General features: G+C 52.5%; 54 non-coding genes across 54 annotated transcripts; 11 read left to right on the top strand and 43 right to left on the bottom strand.

Moving 5' to 3' along the window:
- The first annotated feature begins 660 nt into the window (after positions 1 to 660).
- On the top strand, positions 661 to 733 carry Trnag-ucc. Its single transcript has one exon. It is a non-coding gene; the product is annotated as a tRNA-Gly (tRNA).
- Positions 734 to 1,000: 267 nt separating this feature from the next.
- Trnas-aga lies at positions 1,001 to 1,082 on the bottom strand. Its single transcript has one exon. It is a non-coding gene; the product is annotated as a tRNA-Ser (tRNA).
- A 139-nt stretch (positions 1,083 to 1,221) lies between these two features.
- Trnak-uuu lies at positions 1,222 to 1,294 on the bottom strand. The gene has a single exon. It is a non-coding gene; the product is annotated as a tRNA-Lys (tRNA).
- A 296-nt stretch (positions 1,295 to 1,590) lies between these two features.
- Trnae-uuc lies at positions 1,591 to 1,662 on the bottom strand. Its single transcript has one exon. It is a non-coding gene; the product is annotated as a tRNA-Glu (tRNA).
- A 308-nt stretch (positions 1,663 to 1,970) lies between these two features.
- Trnam-cau lies at positions 1,971 to 2,043 on the bottom strand. Its single transcript has one exon. It is a non-coding gene; the product is annotated as a tRNA-Met (tRNA).
- Positions 2,044 to 3,023: 980 nt separating this feature from the next.
- Trnag-ucc lies at positions 3,024 to 3,095 on the top strand. The gene has a single exon. It is a non-coding gene; the product is annotated as a tRNA-Gly (tRNA).
- A 267-nt stretch (positions 3,096 to 3,362) lies between these two features.
- Positions 3,363 to 3,445, bottom strand: Trnas-aga. The gene has a single exon. It is a non-coding gene; the product is annotated as a tRNA-Ser (tRNA).
- A 139-nt stretch (positions 3,446 to 3,584) lies between these two features.
- Trnak-uuu lies at positions 3,585 to 3,657 on the bottom strand. The gene has a single exon. It is a non-coding gene; the product is annotated as a tRNA-Lys (tRNA).
- Positions 3,658 to 3,955: 298 nt separating this feature from the next.
- On the bottom strand, positions 3,956 to 4,027 carry Trnae-uuc. Its single transcript has one exon. It is a non-coding gene; the product is annotated as a tRNA-Glu (tRNA).
- A 308-nt stretch (positions 4,028 to 4,335) lies between these two features.
- Positions 4,336 to 4,408, bottom strand: Trnam-cau. Its single transcript has one exon. It is a non-coding gene; the product is annotated as a tRNA-Met (tRNA).
- Positions 4,409 to 5,388: 980 nt separating this feature from the next.
- On the top strand, positions 5,389 to 5,461 carry Trnag-ucc. Its single transcript has one exon. It is a non-coding gene; the product is annotated as a tRNA-Gly (tRNA).
- A 268-nt stretch (positions 5,462 to 5,729) lies between these two features.
- Trnas-aga lies at positions 5,730 to 5,811 on the bottom strand. Its single transcript has one exon. It is a non-coding gene; the product is annotated as a tRNA-Ser (tRNA).
- Positions 5,812 to 5,950: 139 nt separating this feature from the next.
- Trnak-uuu lies at positions 5,951 to 6,023 on the bottom strand. The gene has a single exon. It is a non-coding gene; the product is annotated as a tRNA-Lys (tRNA).
- A 296-nt stretch (positions 6,024 to 6,319) lies between these two features.
- On the bottom strand, positions 6,320 to 6,391 carry Trnae-uuc. Its single transcript has one exon. It is a non-coding gene; the product is annotated as a tRNA-Glu (tRNA).
- A 308-nt stretch (positions 6,392 to 6,699) lies between these two features.
- Positions 6,700 to 6,772, bottom strand: Trnam-cau. The gene has a single exon. It is a non-coding gene; the product is annotated as a tRNA-Met (tRNA).
- Positions 6,773 to 7,755: 983 nt separating this feature from the next.
- Trnag-ucc lies at positions 7,756 to 7,827 on the top strand. The gene has a single exon. It is a non-coding gene; the product is annotated as a tRNA-Gly (tRNA).
- Positions 7,828 to 8,093: 266 nt separating this feature from the next.
- On the bottom strand, positions 8,094 to 8,175 carry Trnas-aga. The gene has a single exon. It is a non-coding gene; the product is annotated as a tRNA-Ser (tRNA).
- A 139-nt stretch (positions 8,176 to 8,314) lies between these two features.
- Trnak-uuu lies at positions 8,315 to 8,387 on the bottom strand. Its single transcript has one exon. It is a non-coding gene; the product is annotated as a tRNA-Lys (tRNA).
- A 297-nt stretch (positions 8,388 to 8,684) lies between these two features.
- Positions 8,685 to 8,756, bottom strand: Trnae-uuc. Its single transcript has one exon. It is a non-coding gene; the product is annotated as a tRNA-Glu (tRNA).
- A 309-nt stretch (positions 8,757 to 9,065) lies between these two features.
- On the bottom strand, positions 9,066 to 9,138 carry Trnam-cau. The gene has a single exon. It is a non-coding gene; the product is annotated as a tRNA-Met (tRNA).
- A 985-nt stretch (positions 9,139 to 10,123) lies between these two features.
- Trnag-ucc lies at positions 10,124 to 10,195 on the top strand. Its single transcript has one exon. It is a non-coding gene; the product is annotated as a tRNA-Gly (tRNA).
- A 266-nt stretch (positions 10,196 to 10,461) lies between these two features.
- On the bottom strand, positions 10,462 to 10,543 carry Trnas-aga. The gene has a single exon. It is a non-coding gene; the product is annotated as a tRNA-Ser (tRNA).
- A 139-nt stretch (positions 10,544 to 10,682) lies between these two features.
- Positions 10,683 to 10,755, bottom strand: Trnak-uuu. Its single transcript has one exon. It is a non-coding gene; the product is annotated as a tRNA-Lys (tRNA).
- Positions 10,756 to 11,051: 296 nt separating this feature from the next.
- Positions 11,052 to 11,123, bottom strand: Trnae-uuc. Its single transcript has one exon. It is a non-coding gene; the product is annotated as a tRNA-Glu (tRNA).
- Positions 11,124 to 11,431: 308 nt separating this feature from the next.
- On the bottom strand, positions 11,432 to 11,504 carry Trnam-cau. The gene has a single exon. It is a non-coding gene; the product is annotated as a tRNA-Met (tRNA).
- A 979-nt stretch (positions 11,505 to 12,483) lies between these two features.
- Trnag-ucc lies at positions 12,484 to 12,555 on the top strand. Its single transcript has one exon. It is a non-coding gene; the product is annotated as a tRNA-Gly (tRNA).
- A 266-nt stretch (positions 12,556 to 12,821) lies between these two features.
- On the bottom strand, positions 12,822 to 12,903 carry Trnas-aga. Its single transcript has one exon. It is a non-coding gene; the product is annotated as a tRNA-Ser (tRNA).
- A 139-nt stretch (positions 12,904 to 13,042) lies between these two features.
- Trnak-uuu lies at positions 13,043 to 13,115 on the bottom strand. The gene has a single exon. It is a non-coding gene; the product is annotated as a tRNA-Lys (tRNA).
- A 296-nt stretch (positions 13,116 to 13,411) lies between these two features.
- Positions 13,412 to 13,483, bottom strand: Trnae-uuc. The gene has a single exon. It is a non-coding gene; the product is annotated as a tRNA-Glu (tRNA).
- Positions 13,484 to 13,791: 308 nt separating this feature from the next.
- Positions 13,792 to 13,864, bottom strand: Trnam-cau. The gene has a single exon. It is a non-coding gene; the product is annotated as a tRNA-Met (tRNA).
- A 979-nt stretch (positions 13,865 to 14,843) lies between these two features.
- Trnag-ucc lies at positions 14,844 to 14,915 on the top strand. The gene has a single exon. It is a non-coding gene; the product is annotated as a tRNA-Gly (tRNA).
- Positions 14,916 to 15,171: 256 nt separating this feature from the next.
- Trnas-aga lies at positions 15,172 to 15,253 on the bottom strand. Its single transcript has one exon. It is a non-coding gene; the product is annotated as a tRNA-Ser (tRNA).
- A 139-nt stretch (positions 15,254 to 15,392) lies between these two features.
- Trnak-uuu lies at positions 15,393 to 15,465 on the bottom strand. The gene has a single exon. It is a non-coding gene; the product is annotated as a tRNA-Lys (tRNA).
- A 296-nt stretch (positions 15,466 to 15,761) lies between these two features.
- Positions 15,762 to 15,833, bottom strand: Trnae-uuc. Its single transcript has one exon. It is a non-coding gene; the product is annotated as a tRNA-Glu (tRNA).
- Positions 15,834 to 16,141: 308 nt separating this feature from the next.
- Trnam-cau lies at positions 16,142 to 16,214 on the bottom strand. The gene has a single exon. It is a non-coding gene; the product is annotated as a tRNA-Met (tRNA).
- A 978-nt stretch (positions 16,215 to 17,192) lies between these two features.
- On the top strand, positions 17,193 to 17,264 carry Trnag-ucc. The gene has a single exon. It is a non-coding gene; the product is annotated as a tRNA-Gly (tRNA).
- Positions 17,265 to 17,530: 266 nt separating this feature from the next.
- On the bottom strand, positions 17,531 to 17,612 carry Trnas-aga. Its single transcript has one exon. It is a non-coding gene; the product is annotated as a tRNA-Ser (tRNA).
- Positions 17,613 to 17,751: 139 nt separating this feature from the next.
- Trnak-uuu lies at positions 17,752 to 17,824 on the bottom strand. Its single transcript has one exon. It is a non-coding gene; the product is annotated as a tRNA-Lys (tRNA).
- Positions 17,825 to 18,120: 296 nt separating this feature from the next.
- Positions 18,121 to 18,192, bottom strand: Trnae-uuc. Its single transcript has one exon. It is a non-coding gene; the product is annotated as a tRNA-Glu (tRNA).
- A 308-nt stretch (positions 18,193 to 18,500) lies between these two features.
- Trnam-cau lies at positions 18,501 to 18,573 on the bottom strand. Its single transcript has one exon. It is a non-coding gene; the product is annotated as a tRNA-Met (tRNA).
- Positions 18,574 to 19,552: 979 nt separating this feature from the next.
- Trnag-ucc lies at positions 19,553 to 19,624 on the top strand. Its single transcript has one exon. It is a non-coding gene; the product is annotated as a tRNA-Gly (tRNA).
- Positions 19,625 to 19,890: 266 nt separating this feature from the next.
- Trnas-aga lies at positions 19,891 to 19,972 on the bottom strand. The gene has a single exon. It is a non-coding gene; the product is annotated as a tRNA-Ser (tRNA).
- Positions 19,973 to 20,111: 139 nt separating this feature from the next.
- On the bottom strand, positions 20,112 to 20,184 carry Trnak-uuu. Its single transcript has one exon. It is a non-coding gene; the product is annotated as a tRNA-Lys (tRNA).
- Positions 20,185 to 20,480: 296 nt separating this feature from the next.
- Positions 20,481 to 20,552, bottom strand: Trnae-uuc. The gene has a single exon. It is a non-coding gene; the product is annotated as a tRNA-Glu (tRNA).
- A 308-nt stretch (positions 20,553 to 20,860) lies between these two features.
- On the bottom strand, positions 20,861 to 20,933 carry Trnam-cau. Its single transcript has one exon. It is a non-coding gene; the product is annotated as a tRNA-Met (tRNA).
- Positions 20,934 to 21,912: 979 nt separating this feature from the next.
- Trnag-ucc lies at positions 21,913 to 21,984 on the top strand. The gene has a single exon. It is a non-coding gene; the product is annotated as a tRNA-Gly (tRNA).
- Positions 21,985 to 22,250: 266 nt separating this feature from the next.
- Positions 22,251 to 22,332, bottom strand: Trnas-aga. The gene has a single exon. It is a non-coding gene; the product is annotated as a tRNA-Ser (tRNA).
- Positions 22,333 to 22,471: 139 nt separating this feature from the next.
- On the bottom strand, positions 22,472 to 22,544 carry Trnak-uuu. Its single transcript has one exon. It is a non-coding gene; the product is annotated as a tRNA-Lys (tRNA).
- Positions 22,545 to 22,840: 296 nt separating this feature from the next.
- Positions 22,841 to 22,912, bottom strand: Trnae-uuc. The gene has a single exon. It is a non-coding gene; the product is annotated as a tRNA-Glu (tRNA).
- A 308-nt stretch (positions 22,913 to 23,220) lies between these two features.
- Positions 23,221 to 23,293, bottom strand: Trnam-cau. Its single transcript has one exon. It is a non-coding gene; the product is annotated as a tRNA-Met (tRNA).
- A 979-nt stretch (positions 23,294 to 24,272) lies between these two features.
- Trnag-ucc lies at positions 24,273 to 24,344 on the top strand. Its single transcript has one exon. It is a non-coding gene; the product is annotated as a tRNA-Gly (tRNA).
- A 266-nt stretch (positions 24,345 to 24,610) lies between these two features.
- On the bottom strand, positions 24,611 to 24,692 carry Trnas-aga. Its single transcript has one exon. It is a non-coding gene; the product is annotated as a tRNA-Ser (tRNA).
- A 139-nt stretch (positions 24,693 to 24,831) lies between these two features.
- Positions 24,832 to 24,904, bottom strand: Trnak-uuu. The gene has a single exon. It is a non-coding gene; the product is annotated as a tRNA-Lys (tRNA).
- Positions 24,905 to 25,200: 296 nt separating this feature from the next.
- On the bottom strand, positions 25,201 to 25,272 carry Trnae-uuc. The gene has a single exon. It is a non-coding gene; the product is annotated as a tRNA-Glu (tRNA).
- Positions 25,273 to 25,479: the final 207 nt, after the last annotated feature.

Below are 25,479 nucleotides of genomic sequence, written 5' to 3'. Positions count from 1 at the left end.
ACGCAGCTCAGGCGAGGAATCGGCGCGGCAGCATTATAGCGAGAACAGCAGAACGATGCATCGGCCGGGATTCGAACCCGTGCCGTCCGCATGCTAAGCGAGCATTCACCAATTTTTTTTTTTTTTGTTCTCATTTCTTTCGTTGCATTTGTTGGGGGCGGACGTCCGATGGGCGCCCGTTCATGTTCATCGTTGACTCGGTCTTTTATTACAGAGGGCAGATAACTCTCAGACCGAACACGCTGAGCTATCGTGCCGGCAAGCCTTAAGATTATGAGACTTACGCGCTGCCTACTGCACTACTGAGGCACATGCCATTGAACCACCGATGCTCGACAAGCTGCCCGTGCTTCCCCGAGTACTTTTCTGCAGGGGAAAGTGGGATTGCCACCCAGCGACGTCGGATACAACCGAAAAAAAGTGCTACACACGCGGAGTGCTCCACTACACTGCCTTAAAACGAATGCTCATCTCTATCGTGTGAGTAACCTTGCGGCCGCGGCGACTAGTCTTGCCCAAAGACGCAGCGTGCGTGGAGGCGCTACCCGAATGCGTGTGGATGCACCTCCTACCTCGTAAAGCGCCTGCAGCTACTATCACCGTGGGCCGCTGCTGGCGGGCAGGAAGCCGACACAGCGGGGCGTTGCGAGCAGCGCCTGTGCGGTGGTGGTGTAATGGTGAGCATAGTTTGCCTTCCAAGCAGTTGATCCGGGTTCGATTCCCGGCCACCGCAAGTGGCGCCGGTTTTTTTCGTATGAGTATGTGAGCCGCGTGCTGTTAAATGAAGGTTTTTTTCGTCGTAGTTCCACGCAGACCATCCTGTCGTATGTCCCGACTTGTCCCGACTTTGCTCGCGTGACGCGAAAGCTGACGCTTGGAATTCGCCCTTATCAAAAGGACAGGCACTATAAACGGCTGAGAGAGGCGAGGTGTGGAGAGGTACCAAAACGACAGGCAATCTGCGAAATTTTCTGCTCGTTGTTCTTAAAGAAAAAACCGACGCAGTCGGTAGGACTCGAAGCTACGCTCCCAGAGGGAATCTGATTTCTAGTCAGACGCCTTAACCACTCGGCCACGACTGCTCGTAACTGAAGCTTCCCTGGAATCGTGAAGAATCCAACCGGTCTGCGCAGACTGTTGACAGGAAACGAACTCCGTGTACTGATTACGGCAGGGTTACCATCGCTACGAGACGAGCCATTACGGAAACGTTAAAATCTTCGCCCGGACAGGGACTTGAACCCTGGACCCTTAGGTTAAAAGCCTAATGCTCTACCGACTGAGCTATCCGGGCTCACGCTCCTTGTGGATGGAGCGGCTGCAAGCAATGTAAATAACTGGAACGCGTGTGTAGGCGTACTACGGTAATTTCTGGCTTCTGGCGCAACTGGCGACTTCACCGACTTCCCACTGACGCTGGTAGCAGCCCAACAGCGGACCAGAGCCTCTTCTCCCTTTATTCCGGTGCCGACAGTAATTGCATCATGTGCCTGTTTTCCCCGATTACGTTCGGTCGAAGCTTCGCAAGGTGGGCGACAAACGACAGTTCGAAGGCCAAAACGTGGAGCGTTGTGTGCGCAAAAACTTCCGTTCCGGTACCGGAAATCGAACCCGGGCCTCCTGGGTGAAAGCCAGGTATCCTAGCCACTAGACCACACCGGAGTTGCTCGATAAGCGTGAGGTTTTCTCCGTCTCCTCTCGTATTTCGTGCTGAATCTGGACTCAGTGCAGTTCTCCGTTTGCGAGCATATTTGCGCCTACAGACTGGCATGGCGCACAGCTCGAAATTGACTATTCATTATTTTACTCCTAACAAGGGAAGAGAAAGATCAAAGTTGTACGTTGTCATAATTGGAAATAAACATATTGACGCTGGGGCGTAGACTCCTTGTGGATAACGAACGACAATTAAGTTCGTTCCCTAGCAACAGCAACGCCGTTAATTCAGCCATGATGTACAGCAAATTAAATGCCCCGGGTGAGGATCGAACTCACGACCTTAAGATTATGAGACTTACGCGCTACCTACTGCGCTACCGAGGCACGTTGCAAGTAATGTTACAGGAAACTTGGTAAGTCTCTCATATTAGAGATAGACAGTTTGCGCTTTCTCAAGAATCTGTTGTGTTGCTACACGTGCTTTCCCTACTTGCTAGATTAAACTGCTGCCGCAGCTTTTTCAACGGAACGCAGCACTGCCCGAGGTTACAGTACATCGCCCTTGCGGCACCTGAACACAGCGGCCCTGTTGGGCCAGGCCGTCGTCAGAGTTCAGAAATAGCACGCGACCGTTCAAGTACGGTCTATTGCGTGCTGCGTGTATGGTTCTTCTCACAGCGAATCTTGCTATGCATTCCTGAGGCTGACGCAGCTCAGGCGAGGAATCGGCGCGGCAGCATTATAGCGAGAACAGCAGAACGATGCATCGGCCGGGATTCGAACCCGTGCCGTCCGCATGCTAAGCGAGCATTCACCAATTTTTTTTTTTTTTGTTCTCATTTCTTTCGTTGCATTTGTTGGGGGCGGACGTCCGATGGCGCCCGTTCATGTTCATCGTTGACTCGGTCTTTTATTACAGAGGGCAGATAACTCTCAGACCGAACACGCTGAGCTATCGTGCCGGCAAGCCTTAAGATTATGAGACTTACGCGCTGCCTACTGCACTACTGAGGCACATGCCATTGAACCACCGATGCTCGACAAGCTGCCGTGCTTCCCGAGTACTTTTCTGCAGGGGAAAGTGGGATTGCCACCCAGCGACGTCGGATACAACCGAAAAAAGTGCTACACACGCGGAGTGCTCCACTACACTGCCTTAAAAACGAATGCTCATCTCTATCGTGTGAGTAACCTTGCGGCCGCGGCGACTAGTCTTGCCCAAAGACGCAGCGTGCGTGGAGGCGCTACCCGAATGCGTGTGGATGCACCCTCCTACCTCGTAAAGCGCCTGCAGCTACTATCACCGTGGGCCGCTGCTGGCGGGCAGGAAGCCGACACAGCGGGGCGTTGCGAGCAGCGCCTGTGCGGTGGTGGTGTAATGGTGAGCATAGTTGCCTTCCAAGCAGTTGATCCGGGTTCGATTCCCGGCCACCGCAAGTGGCGCCGGTTTTTTTCGTATGAGTATGTGAGCCGCGTGCTGTTAAATGAAGGTTTTTTTCGTCGTAGTTCCACGCAGACCATCCTGTCGTATGTCCCGACTTGTCCCGACTTTGCTCGGCTGACGCGAAAGCTGACGCTTGGAATTCGCCCTTATCAAAAGGACAGGCACTATAAACGGCTGAGAGAGGCGAGGTGTGGAGAGGTACCAAAACGACAGGCAATCTGCGAAATTTTCTGCTCGTTGTTCTTAAAGAAAAAACCGACGCAGTCGGTAGGACTCGAAGCTACGCTCCCAGAGGGAAATCTGATTTCTAGTCAGACGCCTTAACCACTCGGCCACGACTGCTCGTAACTGAAGCTTCCCTGGAATCGTGAAGAATCCAACCGGTCTGCGCAGACTGTTGACAGGAAACGAACTCCGTGTACTGATTACGGCAGGGTTACCATCGCTACGAGACGAGCCATTACGGAAACGTTAAAATCTTCGCCCGGACAGGGACTTGAACCCTGGACCCTTAGGTTAAAAGCCTAATGCTCTACCGACTGAGCTATCCGGGCTCACGCTCCTTGTGGATGGAGCGGCTGCAAGCAATGTAAATAACTGGAACGCGTGTGTAGGCGTACTACGGTAATTTCTGGCTTCTGGCGCAACTGGCGACTTCACCGACTTCCCCACTGACGCTGGTAGCAGCCCAACAGCGGACCAGAGCCTCTTCTCCCTTTATTCCGGTGCCGACAGTAATTGCATCATGTGCCTGTTTTCCCCCGATTACGTTCGGTCGAAGCTTCGCAAGGTGGGCGACAAACGACAGTTCGAAGGCCAAAACGTGGAGCGTTGTGTGCGCAAAAACTTCCGTTCCGGTACCGGAAATCGAACCCGGGCCTCCTGGGTGAAAGCCAGGTATCCTAGCCACTAGACCACACCGGAGTTGCTCGATAAGCGTGAGGTTTTCTCCGTCTCCTCTCGTATTTCGTGCTGAATCTGGACTCAGTGCAGTTCTCCGTTTGCGAGCATATTTGCGCCTACAGACTGGCATGGCGCACAGCTCGAAATTGACTATTCATTATTTTACTCCTAACAAGGGAAGAGAAAGATCAAAGTTGTACGTTGTCATAATTGGAAATAAACATATTGACGCTGGGGCGTAGACTCCTTGTGGATAACGAACGACAATTAAGTTCGTTCCCTAGCAACAGCAACGCCGTTAATTCAGCCATGATGTACAGCAAATTAAATGCCCCGGGTGAGGATCGAACTCACGACCTTAAGATTATGAGACTTACGCGCTACCTACTGCGCTACCGAGGCACGTTGCAAGTAATGTTACAGGAAACTTGGTAAGTCTCTCATATTAGAGATAGACAGTTTGCGCTTTCTCAAGAATCTGTTGTGTTGCTACACGTGCTTTCCCTACTTGCTAGATTAAACTGCTGCCGCAGCTTTTTCAACGGAACGCAGCACTGCCCGAGGTTACAGTACATCGCCCTTGCGGCACCTGAACACAGCGGCCTGTTGGGCCAGGCCGTCGTCAGAGTTCAGAAATAGCACGCGACCGTTCAAGTACGGTCTATTGCGTGCTGCGTGTATGGTTCTTCTCACAGCGAATCTTGCTATGCATTCCTGAGGCTGACGCAGCTCAGGCGAGGAATCGGCGCGGCAGCATTATAGCGAGAACAGCAGAACGATGCATCGGCCGGGATTCGAACCCGTGCCGTCCGCATGCTAAGCGAGCATTCACCAATTTTTTTTTTTTTTTGTTCTCATTTCTTTCGTTGCATTTGTTGGGGGCGGACGTCCGATGGCGCCCGTTCATGTTCATCGTTGACTCGGTCTTTTATTACAGAGGGCAGATAACTCTCAGACCGAACACGCTGAGCTATCGTGCCGGCAAGCCTTAAGATTATGAGACTTACGCGCTGCCTACTGCACTACTGAGGCACATGCCATTGAACCACCGATGCTCGACAAGCTGCCCGTGCTTCCCGAGTACTTTTCTGCAGGGGAAAGTGGGATTGCCACCCAGCGACGTCGGATACAACCGAAAAAAGTGCTACACACGCGGAGTGCTCCACTACACTGCCTTAAAACGAATGCTCATCTCTATCGTGTGAGTAACCTTGCGGCCGCGGCGACTAGTCTTGCCCAAAGACGCAGCGTGCGTGGAGGCGCTACCCGAATGCGTGTGGATGCACCCTCCTACCTCGTAAAGCGCCTGCAGCTACTATCACCGTGGGCCGCTGCTGGCGGGCAGGAAGCCGACACAGCGGGGCGTTGCGAGCAGCGCCTGTGCGGTGGTGGTGTAATGGTGAGCATAGTTGCCTTCCAAGCAGTTGAATCCGGGTTCGATTCCCGGCCACCGCAAGTGGCGCCGGTTTTTTCGTATGAGTATGTGAGCCGCGTGCTGTTAAATGAAGGTTTTTTTCGTCGTAGTTCCACGCAGACCATCCTGTCGTATGTCCCGACTTGTCCCGACTTTGCTCGGCTGACGCGAAAGCTGACGCTTGGAATTCGCCCTTATCAAAAGGGACAGGCACTATAAACGGCTGAGAGAGGCGAGGTGTGGAGAGGTACCAAAACGACAGGCAATCTGCGAAATTTTCTGCTCGTTGTTCTTAAAGAAAAAAACCGACGCAGTCGGTAGGACTCGAAGCTACGCTCCCAGAGGGAATCTGATTTCTAGTCAGACGCCTTAACCACTCGGCCACGACTGCTCGTAACTGAAGCTTCCCTGGAATCGTGAAGAATCCAACCGGTCTGCGCAGACTGTTGACAGGAAACGAACTCCGTGTACTGATTACGGCAGGGTTACCATCGCTACGAGACGAGCCATTACGGAAACGTTAAAATCTTCGCCCGGACAGGGACTTGAACCCTGGACCCTTAGGTTAAAAGCCTAATGCTCTACCGACTGAGCTATCCGGGCTCACGCTCCTTGTGGATGGAGCGGCTGCAAGCAATGTAAATAACTGGAACGCGTGTGTAGGCGTACTACGGTAATTTCTGGCTTCTGGCGCAACTGGCGACTTCACCGACTTCCCACTGACGCTGGTAGCAGCCCAACAGCGGACCAGAGCCTCTTCTCCCTTTATTTCGGTGCCGACAGTAATTGCATCATGTGCCTGTTTTCCCCGATTACGTTCGGTCGAAGCTTCGCAAGGTGGGCGACAAACGACAGTTCGAAGGCCAAAACGTGGAGCGTTGTGTGCGCAAAAACTTCCGTTCCGGTACCGGAAATCGAACCCGGGCCTCCTGGGTGAAAGCCAGGTATCCTAGCCACTAGACCACACCGGAGTTGCTCGATAAGCGTGAGGTTTTCTCCGTCTCCTCTCGTATTTCGTGCTGAATCTGGACTCAGTGCAGTTCTCCGTTTGCGAGCATATTTGCGCCTACAGACTGGCATGGCGCACAGCTCGAAATTGACTATTCATTATTTTACTCCTAACAAGGGAAGAGAAAGATCAAAGTTGTACGTTGTCATAATTGGAAATAAACATATTGACGCTGGGGCGTAGACTCCTTGTGGATAACGAACGACAATTAAGTTCGTTCCCTAGCAACAGCAACGCCGTTAATTCAGCCATGATGTACAGCAAATTAAATGCCCCGGGTGAGGATCGAACTCACGACCTTAAGATTATGAGACTTACGCGCTACCTACTGCGCTACCGAGGCACGTTGCAAGTAATGTTACAGGAAACTTGGTAAGTCTCTCATATTAGAGATAGACAGTTTGCGCTTTCTCAAGAATCTGTTGTGTTGCTACACGTGCTTTCCCTACTTGCTAGATTAAACTGCTGCCGCAGCTTTTTCAACGGAACGCAGCACTGCCCGAGGTTACAGTACATCGCCCTTGCGGCAACCTGAACACAGCGGCCTGTTGGGCCAGGCCGTCGTCAGAGTTCAGAAATAGCACGCGACCGTTCAAGTACGGTCTATTGCGTGCTGCGTGTATGGTTCTTCTCACAGCGAATCTTGCTATGCATTCCTGAGGCTGACGCAGCTCAGGCGAGGAATCGGCGCGGCAGCATTATAGCGAGAACAGCAGAACGATGCATCGGCCCGGGATTCGAACCCGTGCCGTCCGCATGCTAAGCGAGCATTCACCAATTTTTTTTTTTTTTGTTCTCATTTCTTTCGTTGCATTTGTTGGGGGCGGACGTCCGATGGCGCCCGTTCATGTTCATCGTTGACTCGGTCTTTTATTACAGAGGGCAGATAACTCTCAGACCGAACACGCTGAGCTATCGTGCCGGCAAGCCTTAAGATTATGAGACTTACGCGCTGCCTACTGCACTACTGAGGCACATGCCATTGAACCACCGATGCTCGACAAGCTGCCCGTGCTTCCCGAGTACTTTTCTGCAGGGGAAAGTGGGATTGCCACCCAGCGACGTCGGATACAACCGAAAAAAAGTGCTACACACGCGGAGTGCTCCACTACACTGCCTTAAAACGAATGCTCATCTCTATCGTGTGAGTAACCTTGCGGCCGCGGCGACTAGTCTTGCCCAAAGACGCAGCGTGCGTGGAGGCGCTACCCGAATGCGTGTGGATGCACCCTCCTACCATCGTAAAGCGCCTGCAGCTACTATCACCGTGGGCCGCTGCTGGCGGGCAGGAAGCCGACACAGCGGGGCGTTGCGAGCAGCGCCTGTGCGGTGGTGGTGTAATGGTGAGCATAGTTGCCTTCCAAGCAGTTGATCCGGGTTCGATTCCCGGCCACCGCAAGTGGCGCCGGTTTTTTCGTATGAGTATGTGAGCCGCGTGCTGTTAAATGAAGGTTTTTTTCGTCGTAGTTCCACGCAGACCATCCTGTCGTATGTCCCGACTTGTCCCGACTTTGCTCGGCTGACGCGAAAGCTGACGCTTGGAATTCGCCCTTATCAAAAGGACAGGCACTATAAACGGCTGAGAGAGGCGAGGTGTGGAGAGGTACCAAAACGACAGGCAATCTGCGAAATTTTCTGCTCGTTGTTCTTAAAGAAAAAACCGACGCAGTCGGTAGGACTCGAAGCTACGCTCCCAGAGGGAATCTGATTTCTAGTCAGACGCCTTAACCACTCGGCCACGACTGCTCGTAACTGAAGCTTCCCTGGAATCGTGAAGAATCCAACCGGTCTGCGCAGACTGTTGACAGGAAACGAACTCCGTGTACTGATTACGGCAGGGTTACCATCGCTACGAGACGAGCCATTACGGAAACGTTAAAATCTTCGCCCGGACAGGGACTTGAACCCTGGACCCTTAGGTTAAAAGCCTAATGCTCTACCGACTGAGCTATCCGGGCTCACGCTCCTTGTGGATGGAGCGGCTGCAAGCAATGTAAATAACTGGAACGCGTGTGTAGGCGTACTACGGTAATTTCTGGCTTCTGGCGGCAACTGGCGACTTCACCGACTTCCCACTGACGCTGGTAGCAGCCCAACAGCGGACCAGAGCCTCTTCTCCCTTTATTCCGGTGCCGACAGTAATTGCATCATGTGCCTGTTTTCCCCGATTACGTTCGGTCGAAGCTTCGCAAGGTGGGCGACAAACGACAGTTCGAAGGCCAAAACGTGGAGCGTTGTGTGCGCAAAAACTTCCGTTCCGGTACCGGAAATCGAACCCGGGCCTCCTGGGTGAAAGCCAGGTATCCTAGCCACTAGACCACACCGGAGTTGCTCGATAAGCGTGAGGTTTTCTCCGTCTCCTCTCGTATTTCGTGCTGAATCTGGACTCAGTGCAGTTCTCCGTTTGCGAGCATATTTGCGCCTACAGACTGGCATGGCGCACAGCTCGAAAATTGACTATTCATTATTTTACTCCTAACAAGGGAAGAGAAAGATCAAAGTTGTACGTTGTCATAATTGGAAATAAACATATTGACGCTGGGGCGTAGACTCCTTGTGGATAACGAACGACAATTAAGTTCGTTCCCTAGCAACAGCAACGCCGTTAATTCAGCCATGATGTACAGCAAATTAAATGCCCCGGGTGAGGATCGAACTCACGACCTTAAGATTATGAGACTTACGCGCTACCTACTGCGCTACCGAGGCACGTTGCAAGTAATGTTACAGGAAACTTGGTAAGTCTCTCATATTAGAGATAGACAGTTTGCGCTTTCTCAAGAATCTGTTGTGTTGCTACACGTGCTTTCCCTACTTGCTAGATTAAACTGCTGCCGCAGCTTTTTTCAACGGAACGCAGCACTGCCCGAGGTTACAGTACATCGCCCTTGCGGCACCTGAACACAGCGGCCTGTTGGGCCAGGCCGTCGTCAGAGTTCAGAAATAGCACGCGACCGTTCAAGTACGGTCTATTGCGTGCTGCGTGTATGGTTCTTCTCACAGCGAATCTTGCTATGCATTCCTGAGGCTGACGCAGCTCAGGCGAGGAATCGGCGCGGCAGCATTATAGCGAGAACAGCAGAACGATGCATCGGCCGGGGATTCGAACCCCGTGCCGTCCCGCATGCTAAGCGAGCATTCACCAATTTTTTTTTTTTTTTGTTCTCATTTCTTTCGTTGCATTTGTTGGGGGCGGACGTCCGATGGCGCCCGTTCATGTTCATCGTTGACTCGGTCTTTTATTACAGAGGGCAGATAACTCTCAGACCGAACACGCTGAGCTATCGTGCCGGCAAGCCTTAAGATTATGAGACTTACGCGCTGCCTACTGCACTACTGAGGCACATGCCATTGAACCACCGATGCTCGACAAGCTGCCCGTGCTTCCCGAGTACTTTTCTGCAGGGGAAAGTGGGATTGCCACCCAGCGACGTCGGATACAACCGAAAAAGTGCTACACACGCGGAGTGCTCCACTACACTGCCTTAAAACGAATGCTCATCTCTATCGTGTGAGTAACCTTGCGGCCGCGGCGACTAGTCTTGCCCAAAGACGCAGCGTGCGTGGAGGCGCTACCCCGAATGCGTGTGGATGCACCCTCCTACCCTCGTAAAGCGCCTGCAGCTACTATCACCGTGGGCCGCTGCTGGCGGGCAGGAAGCCGACACAGCGGGGCGTTGCGAGCAGCGCCTGTGCGGTGGTGGTGTAATGGTGAGCATAGTTGCCTTCCAAGCAGTTGATCCGGGTTCGATTCCCGGCCACCGCAAGTGGCGCCGGTTTTTTCGTATGAGTATGTGAGCCGCGTGCTGTTAAATGAAGGTTTTTTTCGTCGTAGTTCCACGCAGACCATCCTGTCGTATGTCCCGACTTGTCCCGACTTTGCTCGGCTGACGCGAAAGCTGACGCTTGGAATTCGCCCTTATCAAAAGGACAGGCACTATAAACGGCTGAGAGAGGCGAGGTGTGGAGAGGTACCAAAACGACAGGCAATCTGCGAAATTTTCTGCTCGTTGTTCTTAAAGAAAAAACCGACGCAGTCGGTAGGACTCGAAGCTACGCTCCCAGAGGGAATCTGATTTCTAGTCAGACGCCTTAACCACTCGGCCACGACTGCTCGTAACTGAAGCTTCCCTGGAATCGTGAAGAATCCAACCGGTCTGCGCAGACTGTTGACAGGAAACGAACTCCGTGTACTGATTACGGCAGGGTTACCATCGCTACGAGACGAGCCATTACGGAAACGTTAAAATCTTCGCCCGGACAGGGACTTGAACCCTGGACCCTTAGGTTAAAAGCCTAATGCTCTACCGACTGAGCTATCCGGGCTCACGCTCCTTGTGGATGGAGCGGCTGCAAGCAATGTAAATAACTGGAACGCGTGTGTAGGCGTACTACGGTAATTTCTGGCTTCTGGCGCAACTGGCGACTTCACCGACTTCCCACTGACGCTGGTAGCAGCCCAACAGCGGACCAGAGCCTCTTCTCCCTTTATTTCGGTGCCGACAGTAATTGCATCATGTGCCTGTTTTCCCCGATTACGTTCGGTCGAAGCTTCGCAAGGTGGGCGACAAACGACAGTTCGAAGGCCAAAACGTGGAGCGTTGTGTGCGCAAAAACTTCCGTTCCGGTACCGGAAATCGAACCCGGGCCTCCTGGGTGAAAGCCAGGTATCCTAGCCACTAGACCACACCGGAGTTGCTCGATAAGCGTGAGGTTTTCTCCGTCTCCTCTCGTATTTCGTGCTGAATCTGGACTCAGTGCAGTTCTCCGTTTGCGAGCATATTTGCGCCTACAGACTGGCATGGCGCACAGCTCGAAATTGACTATTCATTATTTTACTCCTAACAAGGGAAGAGAAAGATCAAAGTTGTACGTTGTCATAATTGGAAATAAACATATTGACGCTGGGGCGTAGACTCCTTGTGGATAACGAACGACAATTAAGTTCGTTCCCTAGCAACAGCAACGCCGTTAATTCAGCCATGATGTACAGCAAATTAAATGCCCCGGGTGAGGATCGAACTCACGACCTTAAGATTATGAGACTTACGCGCTACCTACTGCGCTACCGAGGCACGTTGCAAGTAATGTTACAGGAAACTTGGTAAGTCTCTCATATTAGAGATAGACAGTTTGCGCTTTCTCAAGAATCTGTTGTGTTGCTACACGTGCTTTCCCTACTTGCTAGATTAAACTGCTGCCGCAGCTTTTTCAACGGAACGCAGCACTGCCCGAGGTTACAGTACATCGCCCTTGCGGCACCTGAACACAGCGGCCTGTTGGGCCAGGCCGTCGTCAGAGTTCAGAAATAGCACGCGACCGTTCAAGTACGGTCTATTGCGTGCTGCGTGTATGGTTCTTCTCACAGCGAATCTTGCTATGCATTCCTGAGGCTGACGCAGCTCAGGCGAGGAATCGGCGCGGCAGCATTATAGCGAGAACAGCAGAACGATGCATCGGCCGGGATTCGAACCCGTGCCGTCCGCATGCTAAGCGAGCATTCACCAATTTTTTTTTTTTTTGTTCTCATTTCTTTCGTTGCATTTGTTGGGGGCGGACGTCCGATGGCGCCCGTTCATGTTCATCGTTGACTCGGTCTTTTATTACAGAGGGCAGATAACTCTCAGACCGAACACGCTGAGCTATCGTGCCGGCAAGCCTTAAGATTATGAGACTTACGCGCTGCCTACTGCACTACTGAGGCACATGCCATTGAACCACCGATGCTCGACAAGCTGCCCGTGCTTCCCGAGTACTTTTCTGCAGGGGAAAGTGGGATTGCCACCCAGCGACGTCGGATACAACCGAAAAAAGTGCTACACACGCGGAGTGCTCCACTACACTGCCTTAAAACGAATGCTCATCTCTATCGTGTGAGTAACCTTGCGGCCGCGGCGACTAGTCTTGCCCAAAGACGCAGCGTGCGTGGAGGCGCTACCCGAATGCGTGTGGATGCACCCTCCTACCTCGTAAAGCGCCTGCAGCTACTATCACCGTGGGCCGCTGCTGGCGGGCAGGAAGCCGACACAGCGGGGCGTTGCGAGCAGCGCCTGTGCGGTGGTGGTGTAATGGTGAGCATAGTTGCCTTCCAAGCAGTTGATCCGGGTTCGATTCCCGGCCACCGCAAGTGGCGCCGGTTTTTTCGTATGAGTATGTGAGCCGCGTGCTGTTAAATGAAGGTTTTTTTCGTCGTAGTTCCACGCAGACCATCCTGTCGTATGTCCCGACTTGTCCCGACTTTGCTCGGCTGACGCGAAAGCTGACGCTTGGAATTCGCCCTTATCAAAAGGACAGGCACTATAAACGGCTGAGAGAGGCGAGGTGTGGAGAGGTACCAAAACGACAGGCAATCTGCGAAATTTTCTGCTCGTTGTTCTTAAAGAAAAAACCGACGCAGTCGGTAGGACTCGAAGCTACGCTCCCAGAGGGAATCTGATTTCTAGTCAGACGCCTTAACCACTCGGCCACGACTGCTCGTAACTGAAGCTTCCCTGGAATCGTGAAGAATCCAACCGGTCTGCGCAGACTGTTGACAGGAAACGAACTCCGTGTACTGATTACGGCAGGGTTACCATCGCTACGAGACGAGCCATTACGGAAACGTTAAAATCTTCGCCCGGACAGGGACTTGAACCCTGGACCCTTAGGTTAAAAGCCTAATGCTCTACCGACTGAGCTATCCGGGCTCACGCTCCTTGTGGATGGAGCGGCTGCAAGCAATGTAAATAACTGGAACGCGTGTGTAGGCGTACTACGGTAATTTCTGGCTTCTGGCGCAACTGGCGACTTCACCGACTTCCCACTGACGCTGGTAGCAGCCCAACAGCGGACCAGAGCCTCTTCTCCCTTTATTTCGGTGCCGACAGTAATTGCATCATGTGCCTGTTTTCCCCGATTACGTTCGGTCGAAGCTTCGCAAGGTGGGCGACAAACGACAGTTCGAAGGCCAAAACGTGGAGCGTTGTGTGCGCAAAAACTTCCGTTCCGGTACCGGAAATCGAACCCGGGCCTCCTGGGTGAAAGCCAGGTATCCTAGCCACTAGACCACACCGGAGTTGCTCGATAAGCGTGAGGTTTTCTCCGTCTCCTCTCGTATTTCGTGCTGAATCTGGACTCAGTGCAGTTCTCCGTTTGCGAGCATATTTGCGCCTACAGACTGGCATGGCGCACAGCTCGAAATTGACTATTCATTATTTTACTCCTAACAAGGGAAGAGAAAGATCAAAGTTGTACGTTGTCATAATTGGAAATAAACATATTGACGCTGGGGCGTAGACTCCTTGTGGATAACGAACGACAATTAAGTTCGTTCCCTAGCAACAGCAACGCCGTTAATTCAGCCATGATGTACAGCAAATTAAATGCCCCGGGTGAGGATCGAACTCACGACCTTAAGATTATGAGACTTACGCGCTACCTACTGCGCTACCGAGGCACGTTGCAAGTAATGTTACAGGAAACTTGGTAAGTCTCTCATATTAGAGATAGACAGTTTGCGCTTTCTCAAGAATCTGTTGTGTTGCTACACGTGCTTTCCCTACTTGCTAGATTAAACTGCTGCCGCAGCTTTTTCAACGGAACGCAGCACTGCCCGAGGTTACAGTACATCGCCCTTGCGGCACCTGAACACAGCGGCCTGTTGGGCCAGGCCGTCGTCAGAGTTCAGAAATAGCACGCGACCGTTCAAGTACGGTCTATTGCGTGCTGCGTGTATGGTTCTTCTCACAGCGAATCTTGCTATGCATTCCTGAGGCTGACGCAGCTCAGGCGAGGAATCGGCGCGGCAGCATTATAGCGAGAACAGCAGAACGATGCATCGGCCGGGATTCGAACCCGTGCCGTCCGCATGCTAAGCGAGCATTCACCAATTTTTTTTTTTTTTGTTCTCATTTCTTTCGTTGCATTTGTTGGGGGCGGACGTCCGATGGCGCCCGTTCATGTTCATCGTTGACTCGGTCTTTTATTACAGAGGGCAGATAACTCTCAGACCGAACACGCTGAGCTATCGTGCCGGCAAGCCTTAAGATTATGAGACTTACGCGCTGCCTACTGCACTACTGAGGCACATGCCATTGAACCACCGATGCTCGACAAGCTGCCCGTGCTTCCCGAGTACTTTTCTGCAGGGGAAAGTGGGATTGCCACCCAGCGACGTCGGATACAACCGAAAAAAGTGCTACACACGCGGAGTGCTCCACTACACTGCCTTAAAACGAATGCTCATCTCTATCGTGTGAGTAACCTTGCGGCCGCGGCGACTAGTCTTGCCCAAAGACGCAGCGTGCGTGGAGGCGCTACCCGAATGCGTGTGGATGCACCCTCCTACCTCGTAAAGCGCCTGCAGCTACTATCACCGTGGGCCGCTGCTGGCGGGCAGGAAGCCGACACAGCGGGGCGTTGCGAGCAGCGCCTGTGCGGTGGTGGTGTAATGGTGAGCATAGTTGCCTTCCAAGCAGTTGATCCGGGTTCGATTCCCGGCCACCGCAAGTGGCGCCGGTTTTTTCGTATGAGTATGTGAGCCGCGTGCTGTTAAATGAAGGTTTTTTTCGTCGTAGTTCCACGCAGACCATCCTGTCGTATGTCCCGACTTTGCTCGGCTGACGCGAAAGCTGACGCTTGGAATTCGCCCTTATCAAAAGGACAGGCACTATAAACGGCTGAGAGAGGCGAGGTGTGGAGAGGTACCAAAACGACAGGCAATCTGCGAAATTTTCTGCTCGTTGTTCTTAAAGAAAAAACCGACGCAGTCGGTAGGACTCGAAGCTACGCTCCCAGAGGGAATCTGATTTCTAGTCAGACGCCTTAACCACTCGGCCACGACTGCTCGTAACTGAAGCTTCCCTGGAATCGTGAAGAATCCAACCGGTCTGCGCAGACTGTTGACAGGAAACGAACTCCGTGTACTGATTACGGCAGGGTTACCATCGCTACGAGACGAGCCATTACGGAAACGTTAAAATCTTCGCCCGGACAGGGACTTGAACCCTGGACCCTTAGGTTAAAAGCCTAATGCTCTACCGACTGAGCTATCCGGGCTCACGCTCCTTGTGGATGGAGCGGCTGCAAGCAATGTAAATAACTGGAACGCGTGTGTAGGCGTACTACGGTAATTTCTGGCTTCTGGCGCAACTGGCGACTTCACCGACTTCCCACTGACGCTGGTAGCAGCCCAACAGCGGACCAGAGCCTCTTCTCCCTTTATTCCGGTGCCGACAGTAATTGCATCATGTGCCTGTTTTCCCCGATTACGTTCGGTCGAAGCTTCGCAAGGTGGGCGACAAACGACAGTTCGAAGGCCAAAACGTGGAGCGTTGTGTGCGCAAAAACTTCCGTTCCGGTACCGGAAATCGAACCCGGGCCTCCTGGGTGAAAGCCAGGTATCCTAGCCACTAGACCACACCGGAGTTGCTCGATAAGCGTGAGGTTTTCTCCGTCTCCTCTCGTATTTCGTGCTGAATCTGGACTCAGTGCAGTTCTCCGTTTGCGAGCATATTTGCGCCTACAGACTGGCATGGCGCACAGCTCGAAATTGACTATTCATTATTTTACTCCTAACAAGGGAAGAGAAAGATCAAAGTTGTACGTTGTCATAATTGGAAATAAACATATTGACGCTGGGGCGTAGACTCCTTGTGGATAACGAACGACAATTAAGTTCGTTCCCTAGCAACAGCAACGCCGTTAATTCAGCCATGATGTACAGCAAATTAAATGCCCCGGGTGAGGATCGAACTCACGACCTTAAGATTATGAGACTTACGCGCTACCTACTGCGCTACCGAGGCACGTTGCAAGTAATGTTACAGGAAACTTGGTAAGTCTCTCATATTAGAGATAGACAGTTTGCGCTTTCTCAAGAATCTGTTGTGTTGCTACACGTGCTTTCCCTACTTGCTAGATTAAACTGCTGCCGCAGCTTTTTCAACGGAACGCAGCACTGCCCGAGGTTACAGTACATCGCCCTTGCGGCACCTGAACACAGCGGCCTGTTGGGCCAGGCCGTCGTCAGAGTTCAGAAATAGCACGCGACCGTTCAAGTACGGTCTATTGCGTGCTGCGTGTATGGTTCTTCTCACAGCGAATCTTGCTATGCATTCCTGAGGCTGACGCAGCTCAGGCGAGGAATCGGCGCGGCAGCATTATAGCGAGAACAGCAGAACGATGCATCGGCCGGGATTCGAACCCGTGCCGTCCGCATGCTAAGCGAGCATTCACCAATTTTTTTTTTTTTGTTCTCATTTCTTTCGTTGCATTTGTTGGGGGCGGACGTCCGATGGCGCCCGTTCATGTTCATCGTTGACTCGGTCTTTTATTACAGAGGGCAGATAACTCTCAGACCGAACACGCTGAGCTATCGTGCCGGCAAGCCTTAAGATTATGAGACTTACGCGCTGCCTACTGCACTACTGAGGCACATGCCATTGAACCACCGATGCTCGACAAGCTGCCCGTGCTTCCCGAGTACTTTTCTGCAGGGGAAAGTGGGATTGCCACCCAGCGACGTCGGATACAACCGAAAAAAGTGCTACACACGCGGAGTGCTCCACTACACTGCCTTAAAACGAATGCTCATCTCTATCGTGTGAGTAACCTTGCGGCCGCGGCGACTAGTCTTGCCCAAAGACGCAGCGTGCGTGGAGGCGCTACCCGAATGCGTGTGGATGCACCCTCCTACCTCGTAAAGCGCCTGCAGCTACTATCACCGTGGGCCGCTGCTGGCGGGCAGGAAGCCGACACAGCGGGGCGTTGCGAGCAGCGCCTGTGCGGTGGTGGTGTAATGGTGAGCATAGTTGCCTTCCAAGCAGTTGATCCGGGTTCGATTCCCGGCCACCGCAAGTGGCGCCGGTTTTTTCGTATGAGTATGTGAGCCGCGTGCTGTTAAATGAAGGTTTTTTTCGTCGTAGTTCCACGCAGACCATCCTGTCGTATGTCCCGACTTGTCCCGACTTTGCTCGGCTGACGCGAAAGCTGACGCTTGGAATTCGCCCTTATCAAAAGGACAGGCACTATAAACGGCTGAGAGAGGCGAGGTGTGGAGAGGTACCAAAACGACAGGCAATCTGCGAAATTTTCTGCTCGTTGTTCTTAAAGAAAAAACCGACGCAGTCGGTAGGACTCGAAGCTACGCTCCCAGAGGGAATCTGATTTCTAGTCAGACGCCTTAACCACTCGGCCACGACTGCTCGTAACTGAAGCTTCCCTGGAATCGTGAAGAATCCAACCGGTCTGCGCAGACTGTTGACAGGAAACGAACTCCGTGTACTGATTACGGCAGGGTTACCATCGCTACGAGACGAGCCATTACGGAAACGTTAAAATCTTCGCCCGGACAGGGACTTGAACCCTGGACCCTTAGGTTAAAAGCCTAATGCTCTACCGACTGAGCTATCCGGGCTCACGCTCCTTGTGGATGGAGCGGCTGCAAGCAATGTAAATAACTGGAACGCGTGTGTAGGCGTACTACGGTAATTTCTGGCTTCTGGCGCAACTGGCGACTTCACCGACTTCCCACTGACGCTGGTAGCAGCCCAACAGCGGACCAGAGCCTCTTCTCCCTTTATTCCGGTGCCGACAGTAATTGCATCATGTGCCTGTTTTCCCCGATTACGTTCGGTCGAAGCTTCGCAAGGTGGGCGACAAACGACAGTTCGAAGGCCAAAACGTGGAGCGTTGTGTGCGCAAAAACTTCCGTTCCGGTACCGGAAATCGAACCCGGGCCTCCTGGGTGAAAGCCAGGTATCCTAGCCACTAGACCACACCGGAGTTGCTCGATAAGCGTGAGGTTTTCTCCGTCTCCTCTCGTATTTCGTGCTGAATCTGGACTCAGTGCAGTTCTCCGTTTGCGAGCATATTTGCGCCTACAGACTGGCATGGCGCACAGCTCGAAATTGACTATTCATTATTTTACTCCTAACAAGGGAAGAGAAAGATCAAAGTTGTACGTTGTCATAATTGGAAATAAACATATTGACGCTGGGGCGTAGACTCCTTGTGGATAACGAACGACAATTAAGTTCGTTCCCTAGCAACAGCAACGCCGTTAATTCAGCCATGATGTACAGCAAATTAAATGCCCCGGGTGAGGATCGAACTCACGACCTTAAGATTATGAGACTTACGCGCTACCTACTGCGCTACCGAGGCACGTTGCAAGTAATGTTACAGGAAACTTGGTAAGTCTCTCATATTAGAGATAGACAGTTTGCGCTTTCTCAAGAATCTGTTGTGTTGCTACACGTGCTTTCCCTACTTGCTAGATTAAACTGCTGCCGCAGCTTTTTCAACGGAACGCAGCACTGCCCGAGGTTACAGTACATCGCCCTTGCGGCACCTGAACACAGCGGCCTGTTGGGCCAGGCCGTCGTCAGAGTTCAGAAATAGCACGCGACCGTTCAAGTACGGTCTATTGCGTGCTGCGTGTATGGTTCTTCTCACAGCGAATCTTGCTATGCATTCCTGAGGCTGACGCAGCTCAGGCGAGGAATCGGCGCGGCAGCATTATAGCGAGAACAGCAGAACGATGCATCGGCCGGGATTCGAACCCGTGCCGTCCGCATGCTAAGCGAGCATTCACCAATTTTTTTTTTTTTTGTTCTCATTTCTTTCGTTGCATTTGTTGGGGGCGGACGTCCGATGGCGCCCGTTCATGTTCATCGTTGACTCGGTCTTTTATTACAGAGGGCAGATAACTCTCAGACCGAACACGCTGAGCTATCGTGCCGGCAAGCCTTAAGATTATGAGACTTACGCGCTGCCTACTGCACTACTGAGGCACATGCCATTGAACCACCGATGCTCGACAAGCTGCCCGTGCTTCCCGAGTACTTTTCTGCAGGGGAAAGTGGGATTGCCACCCAGCGACGTCGGATACAACCGAAAAAAGTGCTACACACGCGGAGTGCTCCACTACACTGCCTTAAAACGAATGCTCATCTCTATCGTGTGAGTAACCTTGCGGCCGCGGCGACTAGTCTTGCCCAAAGACGCAGCGTGCGTGGAGGCGCTACCCGAATGCGTGTGGATGCACCCTCCTACCTCGTAAAGCGCCTGCAGCTACTATCACCGTGGGCCGCTGCTGGCGGGCAGGAAGCCGACACAGCGGGGCGTTGCGAGCAGCGCCTGTGCGGTGGTGGTGTAATGGTGAGCATAGTTGCCTTCCAAGCAGTTGATCCGGGTTCGATTCCCGGCCACCGCAAGTGGCGCCGGTTTTTTCGTATGAGTATGTGAGCCGCGTGCTGTTAAATGAAGGTTTTTTTCGTCGTAGTTCCACGCAGACCATCCTGTCGTATGTCCCGACTTGTCCCGACTTTGCTCGGCTGACGCGAAAGCTGACGCTTGGAATTCGCCCTTATCAAAAGGACAGGCACTATAAACGGCTGAGAGAGGCGAGGTGTGGAGAGGTACCAAAACGACAGGCAATCTGCGAAATTTTCTGCTCGTTGTTCTTAAAGAAAAAACCGACGCAGTCGGTAGGACTCGAAGCTACGCTCCCAGAGGGAATCTGATTTCTAGTCAGACGCCTTAACCACTCGGCCACGACTGCTCGTAACTGAAGCTTCCCTGGAATCGTGAAGAATCCAACCGGTCTGCGCAGACTGTTGACAGGAAACGAACTCCGTGTACTGATTACGGCAGGGTTACCATCGCTACGAGACGAGCCATTACGGAAACGTTAAAATCTTCGCCCGGACAGGGACTTGAACCCTGGACCCTTAGGTTAAAAGCCTAATGCTCTACCGACTGAGCTATCCGGGCTCACGCTCCTTGTGGATGGAGCGGCTGCAAGCAATGTAAATAACTGGAACGCGTGTGTAGGCGTACTACGGTAATTTCTGGCTTCTGGCGCAACTGGCGACTTCACCGACTTCCCACTGACGCTGGTAGCAGCCCAACAGCGGACCAGAGCCTCTTCTCCCTTTATTCCGGTGCCGACAGTAATTGCATCATGTGCCTGTTTTCCCCGATTACGTTCGGTCGAAGCTTCGCAAGGTGGGCGACAAACGACAGTTCGAAGGCCAAAACGTGGAGCGTTGTGTGCGCAAAAACTTCCGTTCCGGTACCGGAAATCGAACCCGGGCCTCCTGGGTGAAAGCCAGGTATCCTAGCCACTAGACCACACCGGAGTTGCTCGATAAGCGTGAGGTTTTCTCCGTCTCCTCTCGTATTTCGTGCTGAATCTGGACTCAGTGCAGTTCTCCGTTTGCGAGCATATTTGCGCCTACAGACTGGCATGGCGCACAGCTCGAAATTGACTATTCATTATTTTACTCCTAACAAGGGAAGAGAAAGATCAAAGTTGTACGTTGTCATAATTGGAAATAAACATATTGACGCTGGGGCGTAGACTCCTTGTGGATAACGAACGACAATTAAGTTCGTTCCCTAGCAACAGCAACGCCGTTAATTCAGCCATGATGTACAGCAAATTAAATGCCCCGGGTGAGGATCGAACTCACGACCTTAAGATTATGAGACTTACGCGCTACCTACTGCGCTACCGAGGCACGTTGCAAGTAATGTTACAGGAAACTTGGTAAGTCTCTCATATTAGAGATAGACAGTTTGCGCTTTCTCAAGAATCTGTTGTGTTGCTACACGTGCTTTCCCTACTTGCTAGATTAAACTGCTGCCGCAGCTTTTTCAACGGAACGCAGCACTGCCCGAGGTTACAGTACATCGCCCTTGCGGCACCTGAACACAGCGGCCTGTTGGGCCAGGCCGTCGTCAGAGTTCAGAAATAGCACGCGACCGTTCAAGTACGGTCTATTGCGTGCTGCGTGTATGGTTCTTCTCACAGCGAATCTTGCTATGCATTCCTGAGGCTGACGCAGCTCAGGCGAGGAATCGGCGCGGCAGCATTATAGCGAGAACAGCAGAACGATGCATCGGCCGGGATTCGAACCCGTGCCGTCCGCATGCTAAGCGAGCATTCACCAATTTTTTTTTTTTTTGTTCTCATTTCTTTCGTTGCATTTGTTGGGGGCGGACGTCCGATGGCGCCCGTTCATGTTCATCGTTGACTCGGTCTTTTATTACAGAGGGCAGATAACTCTCAGACCGAACACGCTGAGCTATCGTGCCGGCAAGCCTTAAGATTATGAGACTTACGCGCTGCCTACTGCACTACTGAGGCACATGCCATTGAACCACCGATGCTCGACAAGCTGCCCGTGCTTCCCGAGTACTTTTCTGCAGGGGAAAGTGGGATTGCCACCCAGCGACGTCGGATACAACCGAAAAAAGTGCTACACACGCGGAGTGCTCCACTACACTGCCTTAAAACGAATGCTCATCTCTATCGTGTGAGTAACCTTGCGGCCGCGGCGACTAGTCTTGCCCAAAGACGCAGCGTGCGTGGAGGCGCTACCCGAATGCGTGTGGATGCACCCTCCTACCTCGTAAAGCGCCTGCAGCTACTATCACCGTGGGCCGCTGCTGGCGGGCAGGAAGCCGACACAGCGGGGCGTTGCGAGCAGCGCCTGTGCGGTGGTGGTGTAATGGTGAGCATAGTTGCCTTCCAAGCAGTTGATCCGGGTTCGATTCCCGGCCACCGCAAGTGGCGCCGGTTTTTTCGTATGAGTATGTGAGCCGCGTGCTGTTAAATGAAGGTTTTTTTCGTCGTAGTTCCACGCAGACCATCCTGTCGTATGTCCCGACTTGTCCCGACTTTGCTCGGCTGACGCGAAAGCTGACGCTTGGAATTCGCCCTTATCAAAAGGACAGGCACTATAAACGGCTGAGAGAGGCGAGGTGTGGAGAGGTACCAAAACGACAGGCAATCTGCGAAATTTTCTGCTCGTTGTTCTTAAAGAAAAAACCGACGGAGTCGGTAGGACTCGAAGCTACGCTCCCAGAGGGAATCTGATTTCTAGTCAGACGCCTTAACCACTCGGCCACGACTGCTCGTAACTGAAGCTTCCCTGGAATCGTGAAGAATCCAACCGGTCTGCGCAGACTGTTGACAGGAAACGAACTCCGTGTACTGATTACGGCAGGGTTACCATCGCTACGAGACGAGCCATTACGGAAACGTTAAAATCTTCGCCCGGACAGGGACTTGAACCCTGGACCCTTAGGTTAAAAGCCTAATGCTCTACCGACTGAGCTATCCGGGCTCACGCTCCTTGTGGATGGAGCGGCTGCAAGCAATGTAAATAACTGGAACGCGTGTGTAGGCGTACTACGGTAATTTCTGGCTTCTGGCGCAACTGGCGACTTCACCGACTTCCCACTGACGCTGGTAGCAGCCCAACAGCGGACCAGAGCCTCTTCTCCCTTTATTCCGGTGCCGACAGTAATTGCATCATGTGCCTGTTTTCCCCGATTACGTTCGGTCGAAGCTTCGCAAGGTGGGCGACAAACGACAGTTCGAAGGCCAAAACGTGGAGCGTTGTGTGCGCAAAAACTTCCGTTCCGGTACCGGAAATCGAACCCGGGCCTCCTGGGTGAAAGCCAGGTATCCTAGCCACTAGACCACACCGGAGTTGCTCGATAAGCGTGAGGTTTTCTCCGTCTCCTCTCGTATTTCGTGCTGAATCTGGACTCAGTGCAGTTCTCCGTTTGCGAGCATATTTGCGCCTACAGACTGGCATGGCGCACAGCTCGAAATTGACTATTCATTATTTTACTCCTAACAAGGGAAGAGAAAGATCAAAGTTGTACGTTGTCATAATTGGAAATAAACATATTGACGCTGGGGCGTAGACTCCTTGTGGATAACGAACGACAATTAAGTTCGTTCCCTAGCAACAGCAACGCCGTTAATTCAGCCATGATGTACAGCAAATTAAATGCCCCGGGTGAGGATCGAACTCACGACCTTAAGATTATGAGACTTACGCGCTACCTACTGCGCTACCGAGGCACGTTGCAAGTAATGTTACAGGAAACTTGGTAAGTCTCTCATATTAGAGATAGACAGTTTGCGCTTTCTCAAGAATCTGTTGTGTTGCTACACGTGCTTTCCCTACTTGCTAGATTAAACTGCTGCCGCAGCTTTTTCAACGGAACGCAGCACTGCCCGAGGTTACAGTACATCGCCCTTGCGGCACCTGAACACAGCGGCCTGTTGGGCCAGGCCGTCGTCAGAGTTCAGAAATAGCACGCGACCGTTCAAGTACGGTCTATTGCGTGCTGCGTGTATGGTTCTTCTCACAGCGAATCTTGCTATGCATTCCTGAGGCTGACGCAGCTCAGGCGAGGAATCGGCGCGGCAGCATTATAGCGAGAACAGCAGAACGATGCATCGGCCGGGATTCGAACCCGTGCCGTCCGCATGCTAAGCGAGCATTCACCAATTTTTTTTTTTTTTGTTCTCATTTCTTTCGTTGCATTTGTTGGGGGCGGACGTCCGATGGCGCCCGTTCATGTTCATCGTTGACTCGGTCTTTTATTACAGAGGGCAGATAACTCTCAGACCGAACACGCTGAGCTATCGTGCCGGCAAGCCTTAAGATTATGAGACTTACGCGCTGCCTACTGCACTACTGAGGCACATGCCATTGAACCACCGATGCTCGACAAGCTGCCCGTGCTTCCCGAGTACTTTTCTGCAGGGGAAAGTGGGATTGCCACCCAGCGACGTCGGATACAACCGAAAAAAGTGCTACACACGCGGAGTGCTCCACTACACTGCCTTAAAACGAATGCTCATCTCTATCGTGTGAGTAACCTTGCGGCCGCGGCGACTAGTCTTGCCCAAAGACGCAGCGTGCGTGGAGGCGCTACCCGAATGCGTGTGGATGCACCCTCCTACCTCGTAAAGCGCCTGCAGCTACTATCACCGTGGGCCGCTGCTGGCGGGCAGGAAGCCGACACAGCGGGGCGTTGCGAGCAGCGCCTGTGCGGTGGTGGTGTAATGGTGAGCATAGTTGCCTTCCAAGCAGTTGATCCGGGTTCGATTCCCGGCCACCGCAAGTGGCGCCGGTTTTTTCGTATGAGTATGTGAGCCGCGTGCTGTTAAATGAAGGTTTTTTTCGTCGTAGTTCCACGCAGACCATCCTGTCGTATGTCCCGACTTGTCCCGACTTTGCTCGGCTGACGCGAAAGCTGACGCTTGGAATTCGCCCTTATCAAAAGGACAGGCACTATAAACGGCTGAGAGAGGCGAGGTGTGGAGAGGTACCAAAACGACAGGCAATCTGCGAAATTTTCTGCTCGTTGTTCTTAAAGAAAAAACCGACGCAGTCGGTAGGACTCGAAGCTACGCTCCCAGAGGGAATCTGATTTCTAGTCAGACGCCTTAACCACTCGGCCACGACTGCTCGTAACTGAAGCTTCCCTGGAATCGTGAAGAATCCAACCGGTCTGCGCAGACTGTTGACAGGAAACGAACTCCGTGTACTGATTACGGCAGGGTTACCATCGCTACGAGACGAGCCATTACGGAAACGTTAAAATCTTCGCCCGGACAGGGACTTGAACCCTGGACCCTTAGGTTAAAAGCCTAATGCTCTACCGACTGAGCTATCCGGGCTCACGCTCCTCGTGGATGGAGCGGCTGCAAGCAATGTAAATAACTGGAACGCGTGTGTAGGCGTACTACGGTAATTTCTGGCTTCTGGCGCAACTGGCGACTTCACCGACTTCCCACTGACGCTGGTAGCAGCCCAACAGCGGACCAGAGCCTCTTCTCCCTTTATTCCGGTGCCGACAGTAATTGCATCATGTGCCTGTTTTCCCCGATTACGTTCGGTCGAAGCTTCGCAAGGTGGGCGACAAACGACAGTTCGAAGGCCAAAACGTGGAGCGTTGTGTGCGCAAAAACTTCCGTTCCGGTACCGGAAATCGAACCCGGGCCTCCTGGGTGAAAGCCAGGTATCCTAGCCACTAGACCACACCGGAGTTGCTCGATAAGCGTGAGGTTTTCTCCGTCTCCTCTCGTATTTCGTGCTGAATCTGGACTCAGTGCAGTTCTCCGTTTGCGAGCATATTTGCGCCTACAGACTGGCATGGCGCACAGCTCGAAATTGACTATTCATTATTTTACTCCTAACAAGGGAAGAGAAAGATCAAAGTTGTACGTTGTCATAATTGGAAATAAACATATTG

This window comes from Schistocerca americana, unplaced genomic scaffold (genome assembly GCF_021461395.2).
Source record: "Schistocerca americana isolate TAMUIC-IGC-003095 unplaced genomic scaffold, iqSchAmer2.1 HiC_scaffold_369, whole genome shotgun sequence".
NCBI lineage: Eukaryota > Metazoa > Arthropoda > Insecta > Orthoptera > Acrididae > Schistocerca > Schistocerca americana.
Note: the sequence above shows the minus strand (reverse complement) of the source record. Positions and strands in the feature narration are given on the sequence as shown.